Source organism: Rhynchophorus ferrugineus, unplaced genomic scaffold (assembly GCF_030347505.1).
Source record: "Rhynchophorus ferrugineus isolate W39M unplaced genomic scaffold, kcgeb_rfMv2 rfM3, whole genome shotgun sequence".
NCBI lineage: Eukaryota > Metazoa > Arthropoda > Insecta > Coleoptera > Curculionidae > Rhynchophorus > Rhynchophorus ferrugineus.
In genome coordinates, this window is record NW_027472582.1 from 62,742,358 (window position 1) to 62,769,609 (window position 27,252).

Consider the following 27,252-nt stretch of genomic DNA (forward strand, 5'->3'; position numbering starts at 1 on the left):
CTACTCTTTCCATTTCCTTTATTTAATTTTCGCTTCATTTAATTAAACTTAAAATTCGAGACGGAATAATTTTCATTAGGTCGGCTGCCATACTAATGGTAAAAACGATAAAAACTTTTGTTGTTGAGTCTGTATCGCTTTTGATGAAACGAGATGCCCAAAAACAAAAGCAGAACAATTTCTGGTGCTTTTATTAAAATTTTAATTCAAGAATTTACAAGTATAAAAGGGGAACGTATAGAATATCAGACAGGCCATTAAAGCAGATCATTAAAATTACTATTAAAAGTATTACATTTTTGTATAATTGAGGAAAATAAAAGAAATTGTTTTTATTAAATTAATATTTAAAAAAAAACGTATTTCAGACCTTATATTAATATTACATTATTTTAGGTAATCATTACATTACGTTACAAGAAAGAAAACGAAATAGATATCCACTTACATAATAACCATATCATTATGTTATATATTATACATATATGTTAACGTCTTGCGTTTTTTGCATTCAGATTTCACAACAATATTTGACAATTTGTAAAGTTTAGTTACAGTGTATGATAAGAATTTATTCATAATATCATAAAAAAAGAATGGTATTATGTGAATAGCAAGAGTAAAATCAACACCTGTTCACACAGCTAAAAGCCATCGTAAGATCATTGAATTAAAGTACGCATTGTTTGAAAATCCAGCTTATTAGCCAGATTTAGCTTTCTTTGTGTCCTAGTTCCCCAAAATTCTACATTCACAGCTTTCATTAAATGACTAGCTAATGGCTCCAGTAAAGATATGCTTTGCTAACATCTTATGTTTCATATCCCCCAAGGTAATTGAAAAACTGAATTTTTGGTGCGTATTTTTCTATTTGCAGCAATCAGTTGAAATATATATAATTATATATATATATATATATATATATATATATATATATATATATATATATATATATATATATATATATATATATATATATGCTAATATATAATGTTAACAAGTACTAAGTAATAGTAATAAATAATCAAAAAAGGTTTAAAGCAACTATTATGTTAAGTGGTTCTTTTGATACTGTAGCGACGTTGAGGCATGTCGAATTTTACATCGTGGAATAACGGTGGGTATTTTGTAACCCAGAAAAATAATCCCAGATGTTAAACACGGGCGGGGTGTCAGCAGCGTCAACTAGAACCTGATAACAAATAGCTGGCGGCAACCCCGAGACGTTTATCTGGGATGTTATTGAAGGGTGTTTCGATTCATTCAGTGCTCAACCCTCGTTTGGTTTAGACGTGCCACCATCGACTGCCCGAGCCTCGTTACCAGGTAACACCGCTGCCATCTGTTTTATCATTTGTATTTTTATATTACTTCAATAAATAACGGTCACATAATGTAAACACCACTGTTTCATTTCGTTTTACCTCCATTCACCGAGCCACATCATTTACCCTAAAATACATTTTGATAACCAGACAAACTTAAAATATTGGATTAAGTAGGTAAATTAAAAACTAAATAATATATCAAAATTGTAAATACTTAATGTTTTTATTGTTTGTGCCAAGTAAATTTACGTAAACATTCTGACTTAAATGGGAACAATGTTTATTTTGGGGATAATTAAATTAGGACACTATTGTTTTAAAATGCTATTGAAACAATTTGAAATACCTATCGATAATATCAAGACGCCGACAAAAGAACAATATGACACCTAAAGTAAATATTTTTTTAATAATGTGACCTTAATATATTAACAAATAAATTAGTTTTTTTTATCAGTATTTAGCAGCTAAATGTAAGCTCCGTATATGGTGTGTATTATTAACTTTCATTCCCCTCACAAATAAATAAATTTAATGTATTAAATATTAGTACGTACTAGACACATTTTTCATCTTTATTCGGTCGTTATTTCTTATTTGGAACAAGATAATAATTGTTTTTAATAAAAATAGAATGAAACCATGAAATAAAATATATTTTGTTTAATAAAATATAGTCTCTAGATAACATATAATATTTTATATGAATATGTTTTTAGTAATTATACGGTATATCTAATTTATTTCGATCTTATATATACATTTTGATATTTAATCGAAATATATACAGAAGGTGGACAAAATAATATGAATACATGATATATACACAATATTTGTTAATACGGTGTTTAGTATCACTTTCTCTTAAAACAACTGTAATTTCTCGTAAAACATATTCATAGAGTATGTGAATAGTTACCAGAAGAATAATTTCCCATTTTTGTACCAAAACATCCGCTAATTTTTTCAATGATGTTAGAGATGCTCTAAAACTTTCCATAATGATTCAGTTAAATGGAAATCTGGCGACCGTGCTGGTTATGGTACAAACTTCATCACTGAGGATGTTGAGGTATTTCTTCGGAGTAATCCGGCCAGTGGTGCGAATGAGAGGAAGAGCTGAATGGCAAAATATTTTCGCCCAAATCATAAGGGAACTTCCTCCATGCTTGTCTGTAAGAAGTAAACAGTTCGGATAGTAAACTTCTTTTGAGATTCTCTTTACATAAACTAGGCTGTTTGTAGCAAATTCTTGGAATTATAAAGGTCCAGGTATTATGATCGTTGCGCCAGTTTTTTTTTGGAACTTAGCGTTGGCTTTCGTTTTCAAAGAGTTTTGCTGCAATCGAAACATTTCCATGAATCTTAGCTTCGAAATAGTATTACTCAAGTGAGTATTGAGTTTTGACGGCCACAATCTTTTTTAATATTCATTAGTCTCGGTCAGTTAAGGTCTTTGGGCTTCGTTATATATTCCTCTCGGCCGATTATGTTGTACAATGTTTTGAATATTCAGTTAAGCTTGCTAAGCAAGCTTTTGAAGTATGAGAGATCACACACTTAACCGATAGCTTATTTTATCCGTCGCAGGGTAAAGCGTATAATACACTGAAATATAGCATTAGACTTGGCATCTGAACTGAGCAATATCCAGGTGTCGCATTATTTATACCGAAGCAGTGTTACCAACATGCAACAACATGTACTATTGCATATGTCTATAATTTTTATAGAGTGGGTTGTAACAGCTCTCACTTTTGTTTGTGAAATGTTACCAAAGCTATCACCTATCACATACTTAACGTTGGGATGCTTATATCCGGGGAATGTTATTTCGAAAAGGAATATCATTAAATCACAACTACGAAGCTCAGACCACTGTATGCCTTCGATTTAATCTTATAAAATCAATTATCGAGCCATCTAACTTCTTTGAAATTGGCGAAGTGCAAGCGCATGTGCCATTATAGTGCTTATATAGCCCATCCAAGTGCTTTCAACGGTCCCTTGACCATTTTTGCTTTATGAGACGTTTCAATTAATTCTTCAAATTGATTATTTGTTGTCAGTAGTGATCACGATTAACTGTTTCACCTGGTCTCAACCGTTCGTAATACATCACGCCACTATGGCTCCATTAAACACAGAGCAGCGTTGTCTTGCGGTCAAAACGATTTAGCCTTGAAGATATAACAAAATATAACATGTATAATGTTGAAGCTTGATGTCGGTAGAACAAAAATGACGTGTATCAAATCATAATATTGCATACTGACTCTGTTAGATCTTGTAGGAATGTTCGTCGGGTCGGTCAGTCGGTCGAAATGTATGGCTGCCGCTGCGATTATTTGTCAGAACACTCACTACTATTTTTGGAACGAATTTGCACGAGAACTGAAAACACTGGTTGAAGAAATACTGTTTATTTCAATGTTAAATGATACATGTGGTCGACGAGAGAATTGAAAGGATATTAGGTTAGGTAGACGAAGTACGGTAGCGCTGTGGAAGTGGTATTATTACAAGGGGATGGAGAAAAAAAAGAGGGTGAGACGTCGTCGTGATGGTCTTTTATAGCTTGGAACTGCATGGTACCAATCCACCGGCGTTGTCAACCTTTATATTTGTTGGTGAATTCGTAGTGGTCTAAAGGGTCGTGGCGGTCGCCACAATCTGTTAAAAAACCAGTAATGACTGAATGGGCTTTTGCTAGTAATCTAGAAACTTCTATTAAAACAAAACATTCGCAAAGAAATTAGTGGCAATTTCCATAGTGATATAAAGGCATGTGATTGAAAATGAACAATGTTGTTTGGATGAGTGTTACTAGCAGTTAGGACAACATCTTGACGGCATAATTAAAAAAATCGAATTGTATATATTAATAAATACTTTAAACTGCACAATTAAACAAAAAGGACTGAACATTTTATTACAATTTGAAACAAGGTACGTAACATAAATTACAGAAAACGTTTTTTTTTTTGTGAAAAAAAAACAGCATCTCTTATTACGGAAATACAAAACAAAACATCAACAATGCATGCGGTTTTAATGCTCATATTCTACCCACTTTAAACTGATATCGTATAAATTAAATACAAAAACAAGTTGCAGATAAACATTTTTAAACGAGTCCATGTTCGTGGAGCGATAAACTCAGGCGCCGCGATAAGAAGGCCATGAGTGAAGAATTAATAGTTTATTCCTCGGTTACGACACTCGATTTTCTAAGGAAAATGCAAGAGGTTGTCGCAAATAATGGCGATCATACGGGGTGTCTTCGCAAAATGTCGTATTTAACACCGAAAAATATTTTGTTCTGCTTAGTAAGTTATTTTTATTAACATATTGGTCACTAACAATGAATATGTTTACAAAAGCGTTCGATGCGAAAGAGCAATATAAGTTTGGACATTTACTATACATTTTTGAATCTAAATGATGTATTCTTGACTATATTAATTCTAACTCTTCACAACAGCCTAAATTAGGTAAATAAAATAAATGAAGGCGCTTCAAATGTCGTATATAATCTCAAGATGATGTGAAGTATCTCCTCAATTCATTAATTGCACATATATTGTTAATATATACATATATTTATATATATATATATATATGTATATATATACTAGCAAAACTTCATAAACATAAATTTCATAATAATCATAATTAATTAATATTTACTTTATACACTTATAATATTTATAACACGTTAAAGCCTTGACAATATTGACTTTCAGTAAACTAGGTTTTTCCGTAACAATTAAATACATTTCTTGATATTTGGAGTCTCCTTTTTACTGGCTAGGGTTTATCTGAATTGGACCTACTGCTTAACATGGGTTTTATTAATACACAGTCCTCTGCATTACCGACTAGCAAGTGACCAATATAGATCATCCCAGAATATCCATCCCAGTGAACTTGCTTGACTCGACAGCTCTAAAATAAACATTCACACTGTAACCGTCCACAAGACACAAAATAACACAACAATTCTGGGACTTATTTTAAGTTAGACCGAAGATTTTTTATTGAAGGGGACTACAATATTAATGTCACTACTTGGAATTCACGATTAAAAACACCTGGAAAAGGAAATGAATTACTCACAGCAATTAATATTACAAATTGTAAATATCATTCAGGGCTCTCACTTACTATCCCACAATAATGAAGTTCCAGAGCTACTGGATTTTTACATTTCGAAATCGTCTCGCAATGTATAAGATGAGCAAACTGCTACCGCAGAACTATTGTCAACTGCTGGAGTCAGATTTTTCCGAAAGAAAACTGAGAGTATCGCATGAAGGGGTATTTCCAACACTTAAATCTATTTCGCTTGAAGACCCTGAGGGTAGTATCTTGGGACTACACCTGTATCTGCTTTATACTGCTGAAATCCCAATAATAAACTAAACAGAAACGTAAGCCGACGATACCGTTATTATGGTAAAGGACATATCACTGCCCAAGGCTATAGAAAAAGTTCAAAATACAAAAATGGATTAGTGACCGGAAAATACAATTTAACAGTTCCAAATATGTTTATGGTAATTTTGTATTGCAGCAAAATGATCAAAACTTAATTCTGTTACTTGATGGAAGCTCGATTCTCCAAGCAGAATCAGCTAAATACCTCGTCATCCATCTTGATAGTAGGATTAATGGGAAACATTATGTTAGACAAAAATCAGAGCAGATTAGACTCGAAATCAAGCAACTATATAGGTTAGTCAAACATAAACACAGCAAAACTGTCAGCTATGATTCAAAATGATGACTTACACGACATGAATGAATCATATACTGAATGCTGAAGATTTAGTTTCCCTGAATCAATATTATAGCATTTCATTTTCTCAGATGGATATAGAAAATCACTTCGGCTATACTGAATAGTCTCACAGAAGAATCACACTCTCTTTCATCCTTTGCTAAACAAAATTCCACTAGTTAAGTAATGTGAAATTGTCTGAAAATATCATATCTGGTTCTTGATCTGTTAACAATAAAAAAATATAAAATAATTAGTGATGCTTATTTTTCTGCTAGACGTTTTTTTCGCCACCCATAGACAATGTACTCATATGGTAATGATGAATGGAATGGGAAGATGGGAAGATGAATTGAATGGAACTAAATATATGTAACACAGTTTCTTATCAACTGAAATTGATAGGTTTGTGTCAGGCAGCGAATACAATGTACAAATATAAAATGCGATGAAGGGGGGTGGGAATTTGAGTCCTCGGCCACATTCGTGCAAAATCCGTGAAAATCTATATTGTAATATTTAAGCTGTTCACCATTGTTCTATCTGAATACTACTTGTTCTAGTTATTTCCTAGAACTGTGGTCTCATGGTCAAGTTGAGCATCAGTTTATGTCTTACGAAGAGGTCAAAAATTGCGGAAATTTTTATATATTTGAGTTTATGCTGCCTGGAAGAAGTTATGACTAACGGCTGACAATGCTTTGAATAGAATACGTTGTAATAACATCTCAGAATAAAGCTGGACTTATATAACAATTCTCAAAAACTATTTGTACACCTCATAACATAAGCTGAACTTTTCCATTCCCGACAAATGACTCCACTACATGATAATAGTAATTTGTGTCTGCTGTAAGTTCAGTGCTGTAGGTTCACTTAAAAAATGCATTTATTCTGAAAAATTGATATAACTTATATTAATCAAAATATTTTCCATGTATACCATTTTCTACAACTTTCCCTCTTCTTTATCTCATCTGGCAATTTACTATATCGAATCGATACTGCGTAGCCCTACTTTATCGATCTGAAAAAGTGGTGACCCTATGCTGTAACTCAATGATACTAAAGTGATACTCTCATATAGAGAAATCCATCCAATTTAAGAATTAGCTCAAGATTAAATAAGATTGAGTGACATAGATAGTTTGCATTTTCAACAATATAAAACGCTGATCAAAATACATGCCAGCACCTAATATTAGAAGAATGAACAAATTAGGATAAAGATAACCAGAAAAAAAGGTAATAAATATTACTAACAATTTTATAAAATATTAGCATAATATTTAGTAAATATAGTTCTATTTTATATATTTTTCATTGGTAATATTTTTGTAGTTAATTTGTAATAATGTTATTGTTGTTAGTTAGTGTTAAGCCAGTAAATGTTTTGCTTAAATCCGAATTGGTTACTTATTTCTGTATATAGTGTAATACTCGTATAGATCAATAAACTGCACGCTTTGTATCGTAATATTTTATTAAGATTGTTATGGATGTTAATTCAAGTATAATTGTAATAAATGCATTCTCTTAATAGACCAGATCATGCCGAAATGAATTTAATTTGTTTGATTTAAACCCACAAATTAATTAACCTTTCAGTTAGGTATTTTTATAAAATACTAGTTATTAATCGTTTCGTATTTTAAGTGCTTACATTTTTATGTCCCGAATCAAACAGTATATTTAAAACTGGAAAGGTCCATGAAGCGTTCATGGTACTTGGCTTTGCACCAAATAACACGTCAAAAATATATGGGCTTGTTTATCATTATCAAAGAGATGGAGAGAGAGAGAGACCGATCGTTTAGTAACATTTTTCGAATGTTAATAAATTTCATTGGGCGGATGAATCAAAACATCCGAGGGTCAAAGCTTGAATGCCGACGCATCGATTGTACAACGGGATGTAGGTTTTCAATTAACGCATGTGTAATTTCAAATATTATTTCACGTCTATATTTATATATTTACTGAATTTAATCTCTTAGTTTATTTATCATATATACTAAACGCATGTATGAAATAAACTTTAATAAAGGGAAAAAACGAAAAAGTGTAATGGATGTGGAAACACTTGACTCATCAAATACTAAGCTGTTTTTTGAGAGTCTGAGCTGAGTTATCGTCTAATAAGTCTAGCAATTCATTGACATTGAAGTTCTTTAAACCACCAGACCGTTCTTTACTTCCAATATCAACATAACCACTCTCTTAAGTCGTTATATAATGGAGTACCATCGCCATACATTTTTAAGTGTTTGATTGGATTTCTTCAAATAAAATAACAAGGCAATACATGTGGACAATGAAATTTATTCTATGTAGAGATATGTCAAAACCATCGAATTTAATAGATATTTATATCAGATATCGCTGATATACGCAATCACTTAACTTAACCCTAAATCTTCATAACTCTTAGTATGGGTCCAAACTAATTTTATATAAAGATATATTATTTAGAAATATTAAAATACTGTCGATGCAGAAACAAAATACAAAACAATGTAAACTTGAAATAATATAAACTGGAAATTAGATATAGATTCAGATTCAAAATCTTAATTAAAAAAATATTTCTATATGTGACTTATATATCATTATCAATACCTATATTGTGTTAAAATGGCTAAATGATACTAGGATAATTGACGACAATTAAATATAATTTAATTACATTACAATTACATAATTACTGTTAAATTAAAAATGTCATTAATATAAACTGTCTACTAGTTCCCATTCATAAAGTATAGTATTAATTTTTCAATTTAGTTATTAACCTTCTACTGTTCTACCCTTTAAGAAATACCATAACAATAAATAAAAATTAATATAATGTTTCCTATATGCATAATTTTCAGAATATCATTTATGGGAACGTTGTATTTGGTTCAGAGCCTTTCAAATATTCTTCGATTACGTTTTATTTCCTTAATTAATCGATCCAAAACAATATGACCATATTCCAAACAACCACTTACTTCTAGGCAATTCTATATCCCATAACTCGTGTTAGATCAGAGTTAAATACAGGACGATATGAATGATTTAGTACATTCATAGCACTAGTTCTTTGAATTTTCAAACATATTGATCGCTCTTGTTGGTTCTTTGGCTATATTTTGATGCTGACTCATTATATCCCAATTGTCAGTTTTGGCTTGTGAGTCTCAAAAACCAAGAACGGCCTGAAAAATCAGCTGAAAACCTTAACAAACTTCTAGACGGCTTGTTGATGACTTTCCAGACATGACTACCACACGAATTGTCCGAAAATGTTATTTCGAAACGTTTTAACATTGAAATTTCATTGCTTGCAAGATAAAATGAAGAAGTGCTCTATGACATATTGTGAGTGACAAAGAAAAGTAAATCTAGTACAACTTCAAGCGCAAAGAGTCATGGATTGGTCCGAGAGAAGCATCCGTATCGGCAATAAAGTCTTGCTGTGCATGACAGTATCAGTAAGTTATTAGATATTAAGAGTTGGTAAAACCGAATTAAACTGTCATTGTAAAAGTGTCGACATCAATAATGTCCCAAAGCTTTGCACAAAATATACATCTGTAATTATACTTTCAAATGTTTATACTTAAAAATAGAATAAAACAAGCAACGACTCAAAACATTGTATGAATTAGCAACTACTAAAAAAATAGTTATATTTTATGTGGGTTTTCCAATGATAAAACCGCTAAGAACTGGTGGTTAATAATATATTGTAGTAATTGCATAAATATGTGAAGGGGTTGATATGAAGAAAGTTACAAAAAAAAACCATGAAAATCACTGCTATGTTTGCATGGCGATAAAATGGGGATTACGACAAAACATAATAAAATCATATATCCAAACATTCTGCTATACTACTTAGATTACTACAAAAATAAACATTAAATGAAATATGGATGTGGTACATATTTTTCTTACCATATTTCCATTCAAGAAAATAAGATATAACATTATTATGTATAAAAATAGCCCGAACAAAAAAAAATTGTTCAGACCAGTGTAATTATATAATATCTACTCAGATTACCGACATGATATAGGAAATTAAAGTCTAAACGAGACATGGAAAACTATTTTGATTTATAATCTTTAACAATGAATCCATTTTTGGCAACATACATCAAAATGTCACAGATCTAAATCTAGTAAAGCGTCCAAATGTCAGAAGAATCAGCCTTCTGATAATGAACGTATTTTTGCCATTGTATCTCAAACCGTGGATTGTCTATTGTTTGTCAACGATAGGTTAAACTCATACCAAGTTTGGTGATATTACGTTAATGTATGTAAGAGTTGACGTAATATATGAAGATAAAGTGGATGACTAAACGCTTTTAAATGCTGAGAAATATAATTGGAAAACCTTGAAAAAAAGTGTAAAACTCTATTCATTATTCACAAATAAATCGCTGTACAAAAATACTGTATAATTATTATTTTTCACTTTTAACTTGCACACATGTGTAAGTTTTAATACCAAGATCATTATTTTATGGCCTTTAACACATATCTGGATGTTTAAATATAGTTAGATTATATCTCATAAAACAATTAGCATTATTGTACAATTACAGTGTGCTTTGACGAGTCATAATGATGGTCTCTTGTTTTACTTTATAAAAGAGGCAGGTATTATTGCGTATTGATTCTATTTTTCTGAATTGTTAGCTAGTGAGAGTCAGAGATAAAAATATATTGTACACATATTGAGAACCGATCATATATCATATCGATATCATATCATATCGATCTTGCAGTAAAACCACAATAGCAGAATAACAGTGAATCAATCGCCAAATACAGTGTCAGTAAAAATATATTAACAAAAGGATGAACGAACTTCAAATAAACTCAGAAAAATATGCAATATTTTTCTCCAATAGTGTGTTAATAGAATAAGAGGTCAATTGAAAAGTCCTCGGCCTACCATAGTAAAATAAATTTTTTTGGCAAAATTAGTTTTTTTATTCAACATAATTCCCTTCAAGGGTGATACACTGATTATAGCGACCCTCCAACTATTCGATACCATTTTTGTAGTACGATTTGTTCTTTGCTCCAAAATAGGCCTCCGTTTCGGCGATAACCTCTTCATTCGACGATAATTTCTTTCCAGTGGGCATTCTTTTGAGATCTGAGAACAGGAAATAGTCTCTGGGGGCCAGATCTGGAGAATACGGAGGATGAGAAAGCAATTCGAAGCCCAATTCATGGATTTTTGCCATCGTATTCACTGATTTGTGACACGGTGTATTGTGTTCGTGAAATTACACTTTCTTTTTCTTCAAATGCGGCCGTTTTTCGGCAATTTCGTCCTCCAAACGGTTCAATAACTCTATGTAGTTGTTGCTGTTGATGGTCCTTCCATTTTAAAGGTAGTCAATGAAAATTATTCCATGCGCATCCCAAAATACCGACGCCATAACCTTGCCAGCCCACTGTTGCGTTTTCCCATGCTTTGGAGCGGGTTTATCGTGTGCAGTCCACTCGTATTACTGTTAATTGGATTTCGGAGTGAAAAGACGGAACCACGTTTCATCCAACGTCTTGATTATCTTCAAACACTGCTGCGAATCATCAATTCGTCGTTGTTTTTGGTTAAAAGTGAGCTCGCGAGGCACCTACTTTGCACAGAGTTTTGTCATACTCAAATATTCGTAAATCATTCAATTTCAATTTACGGTCATTTTAAATGTTTTTTCGATGGCAACAACCTCCTTTGGGAGTCCACTGTGTATGATTATTGAAATTATGAACTGCATTTATTCTTATTGTTATATTATTATCTCTTATTTCATTTATTTTATTAGTAGATCGCTGTTTTAGTGTAATTATATGATTCATTTATTCAAATTTTGTATCGTATATTTCTTAATCATAAACATAATAATATTACAAAACATTTTGATTGTATAACTCTTATTACATATAATACTTACAGTTATGTTATATGTTGGAAAATATAAGTAGGTTGTTACCTGAAACAAAAATAGGTATCATTATATGTATGATTCAAAAAACTGAAAGAATAATTCTAGAATTGCAGTAAATGAAAATTATCTTACCCTTACCTGAAATAATGAAAAATTGTAATTAAAATTATAACGTTTTAAGGTAATATCTGCGATACTAAATTTTTAAACTTCTATCCGATAAGTTCACAGAAATGAAATTTTTAAATACTAACCTTGTTGCAACCAAAAATTCCGATTTACACAATGGTAAGTACTGACGTAGCCTAATTTAAGATCTTCGTAGCTGACCGTTCTCATCGATAGTGATGAAAAGACCAATAAATCATCTAATACTGCTAATACTGATTAGCAAATGCTTATCGTTCAACATTTTTAAATTGAACTGAATTTAACCATGAAAGTTTCATGATCTTTTTTATAAAATTAAAAAGCAATCGAATTTTAGTTTTAGTCCACTAACCTATCGATCAACCTTACAATCTAGTGTGTGCAGTGAACAAAATCATAAGATTTAGAAATAGTTACAAATAAATAATTTATATAAGTATTATTTTTATTGAAAGTTACACTATACAAAACATTACAAACCAACATCGCATGTGTTACTATCGTAATATGGGTCTTGGTGACTAACTTCAGATTTTTTAATAATTATTATTTAGTTGAAATTCATTGTACATGTAATAAATAAACGTAGGTAGAAAATCTTGGTGCAGATATGGAGGTTTAATTTATATCCAAGTAGCTGCTGTATATAAACAATTAAATGACATACTAAAGTGATATTATCATACTTATTGTAATATATTCAGTTTTTCAGGTTATCATAAAATCAAGTAAATTAAACGCTAGCTTGAAGGCATATGACTGGGATATATTATATTAATAAACGGTCTATCTTAAATGTCTAAACTGAATATATTAAGTATGTTACTTAAAAGTAAATGATAAATAAGTAACTAGCCATTTGGTGAATGAACTTGTTGGGAAGTTAGAGTTTGAATAACATACTATAATACGGTGAGGTGAAAAAGGGAGAAAAAGTGAAAAGAAAACAGGGAGGCTAAAAGTATAAATAGTATATGTACAGTTCTTTTATATTTTAAAGTCTTCTTTTACCAACGAGGGTTTATCTGGACTGGACCTACTGTTTAACGTGGGCTCCGAACTACGGTCCCCGACATTAAGCATACCGACTGGCGAGTGACCAACCTAGAAGTCATCCGGTCTTACCCACCCCGGTTACTGACGTGACTGGGACCATTTGCCTTGTCGGATTTTGCACTTTCGCCTCAGGACAATCAAAAATGTTAAACAATCACAAACATAAATTTACGACCATCTTCCAGCAGGATTTGAACCCGAGACTATCGCAACAGTAGGAGGACCGTGCAGTCGCCTTTACCGCTGCGTCAACCAAGTTGGCATATGTACAGTTTAAAAATGGTCACAAATACAATACTATAAATACAATCATAACGAAGTAGAGGCTCTGTTCACACAGCACACATTAGCATCCATACCAAAGTGGTAATGGATATTTGGTCAGTGACACTTAAATTAGCATAGGCTACATTCTATGGAGAAAATCGATTTCATGTAGAAATCCGACGAGTCAGTTTGTATTTTCTCCAATGCCCTAACAGCATTTTTAAAATTCTGCAGCACATACATAGCTCTAATCTGTGTGAGCCGTGGACAATCGTTTAGTATGTTTAGTATGTGGTAGACTGAATACATGGTGACAAAACTCACAGTGAGCAGGTGAGTTCGAAGTCATCAAGTGATCGCGCGAGAAACGACACTTGCCCAATCTCAGTCGATTCAGAGGCCCTACGGCTACGAGGGGAGAAGAAAAAAATCAGCTTTAACCTCAAAGACTCTGTTGGGGTCGGCTTTCTGGCCCAACAACACTGTGCCTCGTTCTTGGTGAAACCACTTGAAACAAATGGGATAAGGTCAGTATGGGTACAAATATTTGTGATCGGGAGGAGGCTGCCGATTTAGCCGCACTATTCGCTCGCTCTTTCTCCGATATATCAACGTGAAAAGGGATCCAAAATAAATTTGCCCTGAAGCTATTCAGATAGAGGGTACGAATGAATGAATATGGAGAAGAATTCAAAAAAATTGCCCACCACAAATGCACTGCCCCAAGCCCGCTCTGAGATTTAGAGCCATCGGTATATATGTGCTTGCAGCCAGGGTAAGAGTGGAGAAATTCACAGACCGAATAAGGTAAGTACAATGTTCTCTTAGGTTTCTATTTAAGCTTGTTCTTAACTTCGCAGAGGCGAGAGTCTGGAAGGCCGAGAAATATGGTTTCAAATAAACACATATCTTCAAATTCTCTTCTTAATCTCTTTTTTAAGCCTTCATTTCGTTATACAGCTGGCTAATAAGGCCGCATAATATTCGCTCTATCACTGAACAGGATCATGTCAAAAATTTGTCATAAATGCTAATGAAACCATCAACACGCACACATTTTTGCTGATCGGAATGCCATCTCTACGACACGAGAATGTTTTTATCTTACCCTCGTATATTTAACTCGTACTACTCATATTTAATAGACAACAACAAATTTTTAATTATTGGTAACAAAGCAATACCTACATGAAGCTTTACTCTTATATTTTAAAGGAAAGGGCTGCATAACGCCAACGTTTTGCAGCTGTAACTTATGGTAAAACAAAAAACATCCTGAATATACCAATGAGGTAAAAACCCAATATCATTTACTTTAAATATTACTTGTTCTGATACAGTGAAATAAAGCGAAGAAGGTTCTGAAAAGCAGTGTAGGATATTTTAAATTTTAAATCCAAGCAACAGTTATTTTTAATAAAATACGATGACTTAATAAAGTACGTAACTGAACTTGTCATGTCGTTTCAAAGTTAAAATAAAATGATTAGTAATATCAAATCTTTATAGTCTTTTTGTATTAAGAGATACAACTCGGGAATGGAAACATTTTGAATATTTATTATTCATTTCTTAAAGTACCATTTAATTCTGCTTAGGCACTGAATAATTGACATTAAAATTTTAAAATGTTAAAATTTCAACTGACATTAGACAGAGACAGATTTTTCGAAATTTATTAATTTAGAAAATTCTGCTTGTCATTTTTAAACATCCTTTTAAAGTTTATTATTTGTTGTCTGATGATTTATTTTATTTATAAGGGGTGTTCTAATATATGTTCAGAACATATAAGAATATTCATCCTCAAAATAATTGAATGTATCCAGAAAAGTTAGGATGAAAATGCTGCATAAATAACTGAATATAGAATCTATAGTTGTAAAAATATCGCATATTCGATTTAGGCTGATATAAGAAGCTAGTATCATATATTCGATAGGAGCATATGTAGAAAATATGAAATATCAAATTGTGGATGTTACTATTTTTGAAGATCAATGGCCGTGGTTTTGTAAATAGATGTTCTAGGAGCTATCTCAAAAAATCTCCGATCGATCGTCAACAGTGGCAAAACTTGGTAAACAATACTCGGCGTAGAAGTAGACCGAGCGCCGATTAAGGATTAAAAATCTTTGATTATTTTTGATTATTAATAATATTTGAATGAGCAAATTAGACAAATTAAATACTTTAAAATCAAATCAATACACCAATATATAATGATTTAATAAGCCTGGCCTAATCGAACTATTTATTTACAAAAAATAAACTGCGTTTTGTTATTTAGTAATTAGTTTAGTTTGACTTGCAGCTTATATGTACCTTTTTAATGTATTTTTATTATTAATTAGTAACTAAGTACCAAACTCTCAACAGTTACAGTCAACTATTATATAATATGCATATTAATTGAAAAAAAAACGCAAAAGTAATTAAAATAGTATAATTATTGACACAACGATTTTGCAAAATATCCAAGCAGTTAAAGAAATTCTTGACATTTACTATAGTTAATTAACGTATTGATATACGGGTTTTATATATTCATTAATTAAATAGGAAGTGTATATTATTCCATAAATTATTCATTCAATATCAATAGTAAGAAGTCAGCTATTTTGTTCTTGTATATGGTTGATAAATTAGTGTTGAAAAAGGTCACTTTTACATAACAACAATGCAATACACACAAATAATTATTTATTATTATTTGTATAAACTGACAAGATCTTCTGTGGATCTTTTTTCGTTTTATTCTTAGGGTATTCATTATTATATTATTTGTATTGTGTTTCATGGAGAGATTCGGTAACTCTGAATTAAATATACACAAAAGCACCAGATGGTTTGTCGTGATCTTATAATGTCAAAGTTTAAGCACTGTACATCCCGATATGATAATTTATTATTTAAAAATATTTAGATGACATGATATTGATATTGACAATTTTTGAGACAGAATAGTTGTCTCCGTATACTCAGATACGAAGAAATTTGATTTATCAATAGTGTAATGTCTAATTCCCGAAGAATTAGAGAAATGAGATTATACTTGTTACAAGAACTTTCAATTTATTTTAAGGGAATATTCTAGTCTAGAAATGAGAAAGAAAAATCGATTTTTTAGTACTCTTAAAGCTTAAACCTTTAGCAATATGCCATTAAGAGGATTTTTAAAAATCGAAGTAATTTTTGGAGATATAGCTGCTTTAGTGGCCGGTCATATAAAAACGAGACTAAATGCGTTTTTCCGGAAACTAGTTATTTCGAGACGGTTACCGTGATATCTCAAGTTCTACTGAAACAATTTATTTGAGATTTGGAGTTTTATACATTCTGCTATCGTATACCGTAAATATGCTATCATGAAAGCTATTAAACACAGCAAATCACTGAAGGCCTATTTTGTGATTGTTATGAGCTTCTGAGAACTGGATTCAAGAAAATATTGATATTATCAAAGCTTCCTAGCGAGCGGGCGACGTCTCAATCTGTTTCGTACTGTAGGATTATTTCTGTAGTATTGATACGATTCAAATTGTTTTCTGAACATCCTAAAATCAATTATTGAAGAAAAAAAAACTCTAGATTAACGGCCGGAATTTTTAAGAAGAAAATGAATTGAAGTGCAGATGAGGTCTATAAAATAATCATTATCATTAAATAAAATCAGTTGTTCAAAAAAAAAGGTCTCAGGATCTACCCTGTACCTGATTCCCTACAAAAGAGATACAATTCTGTAGGAACATCTCACTCTAGCTCCATTAAAATTGATTAAGCACTAAATACAATGCAATATCGGGAGCACTAAATACAATGCAATATCGGGAAAACATTTTTTTATTAATCTCTTAGAACTTCAACAAACTGTCCATGGGCAATAACTATTATTATATGATTTGCGTTATATAATATAACTATCCTGACATGTAGAAAATCGCTTCTGTAAGTGATCTGCTGTACAAATTATAATCTAAATCTTATTCTAGATACTATTTTACCTTATTCTAGAGATTATTAAATCTCACTCTGTGTCCATTAATTAGTTCCTATAGGAGTTTGCGTTTGAGCCTACACAGTACACTGTCATCCCGCACATTTAACTGTTTGGCGGGTGCATTGGAATGCACTAATACTTCGAATCACACTCGTTATGGGTTCTATGGGGATATCGCGCTGAATCTGTTGGACACGTAATATGGGGCATCGACGATGCTCGCAACACTTTATTCTGGAACTTCTGGAGGATATCTATGTTATATTTTTGCTAGTAGTACCCCACAATTCAATACCATATAACAGCAAAACCTTGTCATTTAATGATAATTTATATTTACGTCCTATCAGCCAATATATTTGGTTTAGTTTAAGCGCAAGCTGTTTGCGTTTCGTCACTATATTTTATTTCCATGTCAAACGTCGATCAAAATGCATTCCCAGATTTTCAGCGTTATCTGCTTGCGAAAGTTCATAATTATTCAATTTTAATGAGGGTTTGAATTTTATTGAAATTAACCTAGAAAGGCTGAATGTCATATGGGTAGATTTTGTCTCATTTGCTGTGATACGCCACGTTCTCAACCACAATTCGACTTTGTTAAGATGAAGCCAGTTTCTTGTGGATTATATATTGTCCTCGTGTGATAAAACCGCTGTATCGTCAGCATATAGTAGTGTTTCTTGAGGTCGGTAGGTATTAATATATATTAATAGATATTAATATATATATTATATAATAGATATAACAATGGGCCAAGAACACTGCCCTGCGGAACACCCGAATATATTGGATGTAGGTTAGTGTATTCGTCACCCTGTTTGACAATACAATGTCTGTCTATGAGGTATAATTTCAGCAGTTGAAAGGTGCGTATGGGGAAAAAGCTGTTTCAATTTAACATGCAGTCCAGTGAGCCACACCTTGTCGAAGGCTTGCTATATATCGAAAAATGTAACGGAGCAATATTTTATATCATTTAGGTCTTCACTAATTTTGTTGACTATGTATTTGTCCTCTTGTTCCGTGTTTATTACGGAAACCAAATTGATGGTCTGGAATAATATTTCTCTTTTCTACGATTATTTTGAGTCTCTTAATGTATAGTTTTTCAAAAAGTTTAGAGATAAGGTAAAGATAAGGGATAAGGTAAATAGGTTTATAGGACGATAACAGGAGACGTCTTTTGATTTTTTCACCGGTTTAAGAATCATAATGAGCCACTTTCCAAGTGCTAGGAAAGTAATTAAGCCTTAGCATAGCATTAAATATGAATGTCATTAATTTGATGCACTTTTATGACAGCTCTTTAAGATCCTCCAAGTAGTTAAATCAAAACCAGGAGCTTTTTTAGATTGATTGGTTTCTTCAACTATTGTTTGTTACCACGTGGCAGATCCATTTGAAACGGAGTGTGAAAAGAGTCAACTATGTTATTTTCTTCGGTTGCTGATAGTTCAGACGAGTATGGATTAAATACTGTTTTTAAGTGTTTAGAGAAGATTTCCGCTTTATCTTTATCATTCCTAGCCCAGGCATTATTGTCAATTTTAATGGATAGATTATATTGTTGGGGTTTGTTAATATTGTTTGTAGTTTCCAGAGAGAATATTTCGTTGCATCAGTTGACGTTAAGTTTTCTATATATTTTTGAGTTCCTTGATTTTGTTCGTTATCTATTAACTCTTTCAGCTCTTTTGTTGCTTTGTTGAATTTTGGCTTCCGTTCTGATTTGTTCTTAAGTTTTTCGCAGTTTTCTCCTTTCAGCAATTTTTTGTTTAATTATAGGAAAACAAATAAGAAATTAAATCAAAACCTGAAGGATTGAAAGCTTATTAAACGGTACTGCTATGAAAACGATTAATATACACCAGTGGGAGTTTTGATTTGTGTAGGGACAGAAATATAGTTTTATTTTACAGAACAATTTTATTTCAAGAAGACACATTGTATCAGTTGGATACTCTAACAATACTCCCTATTTTTTATTATATATTATTTTTCATTTTTAATATGAACACTTGCCAATACTTGAAAAGGAAGGCCAGTGGAATACCAGTCGTATAATGTAACATATTTACTAATGATATCTACTATTACTAATCCGGCAAAATGTTTTGAATTTTTAAAATTGATTATTTAGAAGGTGAAAGGTACATTTTAATAACTCTATATTTACTCACAAATAATAACATACTGTTACATAAACAGTTTCCTAGACCAATGTAAAGTTTATTCACAGCATATAACTCAAGCAATCAAGAAATCTTTATCGATATTTTTAATGGAAATTGTGGATCGGATCATTCGAGGACTTTCAAAGAGTTTCAAACACAAATTTCAATATTACGTTAAAGCAATCTGGCTTTATAAAAATTAGTTTTTAAAGTTTTTTTTTTAAATGTAAAGACACTTCAACCACTGTTTCAAAAATTGTAAAAATGTTGACATAAATGCATGAATGGTTGCATTAATATACAATAAATGCAATATAATGGTAATCATATCTATCGAATTTTATTTTATAAAAGTGAGTAAAATGAGTGTGATATTTGGAAAATACTTAATAAATTAACAAAATAAATAGTAACAAATTTAATAAATATAAATTGGTTCCTCGACATCATTTAAATAAATCATCTAACACAAAACGCCTAACGTCAAAAGACTAATTATATCTTACGTAATAAACATCCGTAATAAACAGAAGAATGATACATCTTCGTCAAAAATTAGGCTTCTTCCAATTACTAGGCAATTTTATTGTAATATCCCTCCGTAATTATACGAGATGTATTTAATTGGCGTACATTAATGAAACGAAGAAAAAAACGCACACTTCTATAAATTTAAACGAGTTCATTAAAACACGCCATTAAAAAGATTTTAATAGAATTAAATTAGCTGCGCATTAAAAAATCGATTCACTAAATTTCAAGGAATTAATAATTTTCTGTTAGTCTGTTTAAGGGGGCCAGACACCAGTTCGTTATATTTAAATTGCCTTACGTTTAACCTTACTGTTACTATCATTTAAACTATTAGATATTTAGGTAACAGTCAGTTAGTCTTTCCGGTGATGCTATTTTCCATACTTTTCCAATGAAATAAAATGAAAATATTAATAAACATTTTATTAAATATATTTTTAATAGGTTTTAAAATATTTTTATGTTAAAGTTAACTGGTTAAATAGGAGAAAAACTAATTTCGATATTTCCTAATAAATTCTACATGTTTCTTTCCGAGATCGTATTATAAATGAAATCATTCGTTTAAGATTAACAGATTCGTTGCTAATAACGCGCTACCGCGTAATGTGAAGCTTTCATTGGGCGCCAATTACGCTCCAGCCCGTTATATGTGCGGTGGTCTTTCTAAGTCTTGTATTTAGTTCGGCATTAGCAGTATGCCCGTAAAGTTGTATCGGCATTATCTGAAGACTATAGGTAAGACATTTACATGCTTGATTTCGATTTTTTGTTTTTGATTCATATATATTACAGAATTGCAAATGGCGGAAAAAAAACGCGATATGTCAGGGCCCGCTGGTCATAAAAGTGGAAAAATAGATATGAAACATGCCCTAACTTTACAATAAATATTCAGACAATTACGTTTGTCTGACATAAAAAAGTTATTAAAATTTCCGTCCAAACCTACTTACAGGGCGGTTATTAGTGAACATGCTTTAAAAGTACAAGAGAAGAAGAAAGCAGGAAAGGTAATGAGAAAGCACTGTAAAAATAATTCTATACAAAAAAGAACAGTCAATTTATGTATGCACTTCATGTCCTGAACATCCAGGTTACTGTTTAAACTGCGCAAAAATTAGTCATGAAGTGACCTCTTATGATTTATCTGAATAGGGTTTTTCTTTATTTTGTGAGTTTTAGTGTTTTTGTACTAGCTTATCGTCCTTCATGGATTTATATTGACTTATCAATTTACTTCAATAGATATTTTGTTTGCTTGTAGTTACATTTACTTAGAACTTCATGATGATATATTAAATTATATCATCTAATAAACAATATATTTACGTATTCTGTCCATTTTAATAAGCCACGCGCTAGGGCTTTATGTTGCCATTGGCAAAGGGAAAACCTGAAATTTAAAAGGCACGTACAATGTTTTCACATATTGTTTATCTGAAATAATCAGATATTTGTGTATAATGTTATTGCTGAACTGATGTGATGAAAAATTAGAAGTAGTTTAATGTAAAAGTCAGTCAGTTTGGTTTTTAAGCAATAACCATATCATATGAGACGTCCTAATAGTTACAACGTTGAGCTCTCACGCGGATGTCGATGATTCAAATCCCAACAGGGCAGCAGCTTTTTTTGTTTTAGCATGATTGGAACATTTATCAAATCACCTAGACTAAGTGGCGGACCTCGGGGCCTGAAACGTTCCTTAATTTCAATCACTATTTCTTTATTCATATTTTTCCTCATTCAATTCTCATTAATGTTAGTAGGCAAAGACCAGTAATAATATATCAATAAATAAATCTTAATTTATCGTGTTACGATACACCATAATAATATAATTTTTAAGTCAATAGGATTAGACAGACTGAACGTGAAAAAATAAACCATGTTTTCTTTCGCCGTATATCGAAAGAGAAAATACAAATTATTGTTTGTTTATAAAAGTCTTCAGCGTCGATCACTAATTGATCCATTGTTTGCCGAATAAACCGAACATAATCCGGGCCTAAAACACACCGAAAGCAAATAACACGACCGAATAGCTGAAGTAAAATAAACGTGGCCCACGCCAGATGCCGATATATTAATGATGCAAAAACAAACCGGCGCGAAATCGGGCGAACGAACAAGAAATCGGGTCGTCGCAACATATTTGGCGAAAAAATTATTTGGAACACCTTGAATGAAACAATAAAAGACACCACGCAGAAACGGCGAAGAATTAAACGGCATTGGTATTATCAAATCAAGAGAGTGAAATTTATTACGAAACTGTTACCAATTTGTATGAGGTGGGCGATCCGTCCGGCTTCACAATGGAGACTTTCATTTCGCTCGTGCGCGCCTGAACCCATCAGATAACGTCACACGAACACACGCGCGCACACGCACATTTATACACAATGAACATTGTTTTATTACATATAATAGTTCGGTATTCTATATGGCTCATTTGAAGTGCGACTTTTTTTCAGGCTTCATGAACTTATTATTAGATTCTTGTATATATCTTGATCAGCGATAACTATTAATGAAAACGCGAACTTTAACAATCTAGCCTAACTGTTAAAATAACCTAACTATATTTTTTTATTATTTAATTAATATATTGTTAGTAGTCGTTTCCGTATAACCTACAATTTGTCTTTATGATATCTTAAATCTAGGTATATAACTAGGAGGACCCATCGGCCCTATTTCAGTCTCTGGTGAAATAATGTTTATAAATGTCACTGCTGTGTATTTTAATATATGCATCTCACTACACAACACTGCACAAGGTCAGATGGTTTGATTCTTTTGAGTATGTGTCCTGTTCTGGTGGTATAAAAAAGCTGCAATATTTCAATATTCTTACGAGAATGGAGTCTTTCCCCACGCCCCCTTGCAATTCTTTTGATTTATTGACTGACTGTGGGTATCTGAAGGTCTCGATGTAGGTAATCAGTCCTCTAATATTTGGGTGCACCCACAATACCTCTCAGGACTTTGTTCTGAAAAATTTGTATTTTATTTATGCTACTCTTTGCAGAACATCCCCATAATTGAACTCCGTATGTCCATATAGGTTTCAGTATTTGCTTATATAGTAGCAATTTACTATGTACTGATAATTGTGATTCTCTTCCAATTAGCCAGTACATTTTTCTATATTTCAATTCCAGTTTTTTTCTTTTCTTCTTTATATGTTCCTTCCAGCGAAGTTTTGCATCGAGATTCATTCCGAGATATTTAGCGTTTTCGAAATCACCATTCAACAATCGATCAAGTGCACAGAATAACTGCGGCTATTGAAAGAGCGTTTGAAGAAAAGAAATACTACCCTGCAATATTCCTGGATATCTCACAAGCTTTTGATCGGGTTTTGACATTTGGGATTAATCTGTAAGATGAGCAAATTGTTACCGCGTAACTATTGTCAATTGCTGGAGTCATATTTATTCGGAAGAAAATTTAGAGTATCACACAAAATGGCGTTCTCGACATTTAAAAATATCTCGACTGGAGTTCCACAAGGTAGCACCTTAGGACCTCTCCTGTATCTGCTTTACACTGCTGACATTCCAACAACAAAAGAAACACTTCTTGGAACCTTTGCTGATGACACAGTTATTATGGCAAAAGATATATTTCTGCCTAGGGCAATAGAAAAAGTGCAAGTGGCGGTCAATAAAATCTACAAATGGACAAAAGATTGGAAAATTCAACTTAATAGCTCCAAATCTATCCACGTTAAATTTGCATTAAGGCGATATAATAAAAACTTAATTATATCACTCAATGGTGCCCAATTCCTCAAGCAGAATCAGCAAAATACCTTGGAATCCACCTAGACGGTAGATTAAATTGGAAGCATCACGTTAGACAAAAAGCAAAACACATTAGAAACAAAATAAAACAACTATACTGGTTAGTCGGAAGATACTCTCAACTTGATCTAAAATCAAAGAGGTTGATCTATAATACAATTATAAAGCCAATTTGGACCTATGGGGTGCAAATATGGGGTTGCACTAAAAATTCAAATCAGTTAGTCATACAGCGCTGTCAAAACAAGGTTCTTCGATTGATTACCAATGCTTATCGCTACGTAACTAATGAAGAACTGCACGATGACTTGGAAGTAATCAAATTGATTTGCGAAATTGTGCAGGATTTCGCCTTGAAACACGAAAGAAGATTACTAAATCATACTAACGTGGAAGCAATACAACTGCTGAACAGTACGCAGGATGTCAGGAGATTGAAACAAACAAGACCATACGAACTTGTGTGAACACTTAGTGTGTATTATTAGTGTAAACTATAGCTATAAGTTAATAATTAATAAATAATTATAATTTTAAAATTGAGGAATACATTCTGATGTATTTTCTCGCACTCGTCTTACTTGTTAATTAATCCAAGTACATAGGAAAAGTAGTAATAAATTAATTGTAAATTAAGATTGCACTAAGTGTATCTAATAAAGATGTTATAAAAAAAATGTATCAGCAAGTAAGTCAGAGTAATTTTTTTTACAATCTGTTTTTATTATTTTATAACTTTTCAGTGTTAACAATCGAAGATCGAAGGAATGCTCGAATATACGAGTACCTACTGCGTAAGTATTTTATTACTATAAAAAACCAAAAACAAAACATATTTTCTTTCATCCTAAGTATCTACGGAAATCATAATGTAATATGTTATAATACAAAGGTGCAATTATCCTGAAAAATCTACTATAACATAAAAATATGTAGTTTTATAAGCATTATATTTATTCAGTAAAAATAAAAACATGACAAATAACAAACAATATAGGTTCCGTTACCATTTTGATTGCGCGGCATCTTGGTTATGTGCTCAGTTTCGCTTTAGCCATTGTGTTGTGTAGACGTCCAAATTTTATTATGGATAATTATATGCCACCAGAACGAGCAGAAATAGTGACAATATTTATTGAAAATAATCGTTCTATTATTGCCACTTAGCGGAAATAGAGTCAATCGTGGCGGAATTTTGCCCCATCCTAAATTATAAAATGCGTAAATATGCTGTTTATAACCAAATACAATACCACAAAAAAACAAAAATTATTTTTTGAATATTCTAGTCAATAGATGATATAGTACCACTAAAAATATTCCCTGAGAGTAAATCACCTATGTTGGTAATTATAAATCAAAGTATCAATACTAAATATTGACTAACAGATTTAAAAATATCCATACTCTCAAAAATGATATAGTAAAATGTATAGAACTATAACAAAAGTAATGTGGTGTGAATAAGAACTATTTTATTAGTTTAATTTTATTTTATATTTTAGTCTCCTTTAAACCAATAAGGGTTCTGGACTGAACACACTGCTTAACGTGGGCTCCAAACTACGGTCCTCGGCATTAAGCGTACGGATTAGCGAGTGACCAACTTAGATATAATCCCAGAAGACACCCGGTCTTACCCAGTTTGGTTATTGGCGCGATTGAAATCATTTTGCTTGCCGGGTTACACTCTACACTCATACATTTTCGATAATTGAAGTTGTAAACAATCATAAACATAAAATTACATCTATTCCGCCTGGGGGATTCGAATTCGCAACTATCCCAACAGTAGGAGGATCTTTCTGTCTTGCGACACTTTCAAAAACTAAATATTGTCGCTTTACATCATATTTGTAAATCACTTTCATTAGTAATAACTTACTAATTCTAATTACTTAAGTAAAATAATTACTTCAATTAATAAGATAATAACACAGAATATATATATATATATATATATATATATATATATATATATATATATATATATATATATATATATATAAGCTGGAAAGAAAACGAGTATCAACCCTAGTGGACATTACTTTCTTGTAAACCTCATATATATTATTTTGATGAACAAAGAACCTTTCTCTTGACTCGGCTTACCTTTGAAGTAATTTTTTATGCATTCCAAGTTAAAATGCTATTAGGATCGCCAAGAAATATTAACTAAATTTTCCAAGATTTCGTGTCGTCCGTTAATGTAAGCCATGCAAGATGCAGAGACCAAAGGCAACTTTGATTAATTAAATTTCGCAATGAGCAATCCATTAGCTGCACGGCATTAGCAGGTTGCAAGGCCTTCGTCTCTCCAATCGATTCAATTAAGAAAATTTCCACTCCCCTCATTTCAGTGGGAACGGTCCATTTTCCGAATTAAGCAACGAACTTCTATTTTCAGTGAAACAGAAAAAAAATACATTTCATCACTTATATGAATAACATTGGAGAGTATGATAATTTCATCATCTAATGTGGAGTAGCAAAAAGTTATTTCCACATTGCTTTGTAATGGAATAAAACATATTAATTTGCAACTAGTTTAGCAATGTAATTGATTAAGGCGACTAGACACTTCTCCTACTGTTGAGATAGTCACGGGTTCGAATCCTGCTAGGGCAAAAGTATTTTTTATTTGCGTTTATAAATACAAGGGTCAACACGAATTGTGATATATACATATAGTCTATTCAAAACAGTAGTGACGCACGTCATCAATATGTGGCTGTTCGAAAATTGTAAATTCGTTTTACACTCTGACAATATTTTTCTTCTCATTTTACTGTATTTAAAAAGAGATAAAATGCTGTTTGACAAGTTCGAATACGCAACCGAATGAGCTAGCAGAAGTCGTCAGTTTGTCAAACGTCTGCAAAATTCTTCAAAATATTTATATAAATATAAATTACGGGTTATAAACCGGCAAACGGTGTTTTAACGTTTTGCTTTAATACATTTCAAATCGCGATTTTTATTGAAAATGTTTTTTTGGGCGTTACAGATGCACTGAATGTTAGTACGGGCATAGTCACTAAAATACCATATTTAAAGAACTATTTAAAATTTTTACTCGGTAAATATAAATGAAATATTTAATTGTATTTTATTTAATTTACTCTTTTAGAAATAAGCTTGAGAAATGATACATGGAAGACCAGATTGCTGAACGTTATGGTTAC

General features: G+C 31.8%; 1 protein-coding gene across 6 annotated transcripts in view; it reads right to left on the reverse strand.

Moving 5' to 3' along the window:
- The window catches only part of tai (basic helix-loop-helix family member taiman), a 693,988-nt gene that overhangs the window by 318,346 nt on the left and 348,390 nt on the right, over nucleotides 1-27,252 (reverse strand). For 2 of the 6 annotated variants that reach the window (XM_076399152.1, XM_076399153.1), the window contains exon 3: nucleotides 12,075-12,113. The exons of the other annotated variants lie outside the window; for them this stretch is intronic. The gene's annotated coding sequence lies outside the window, so the exon portion shown is untranslated. The remainder of the gene's footprint in view (nucleotides 1-12,074; nucleotides 12,114-27,252) is intronic. 6 annotated transcript variants of the gene reach the window in all.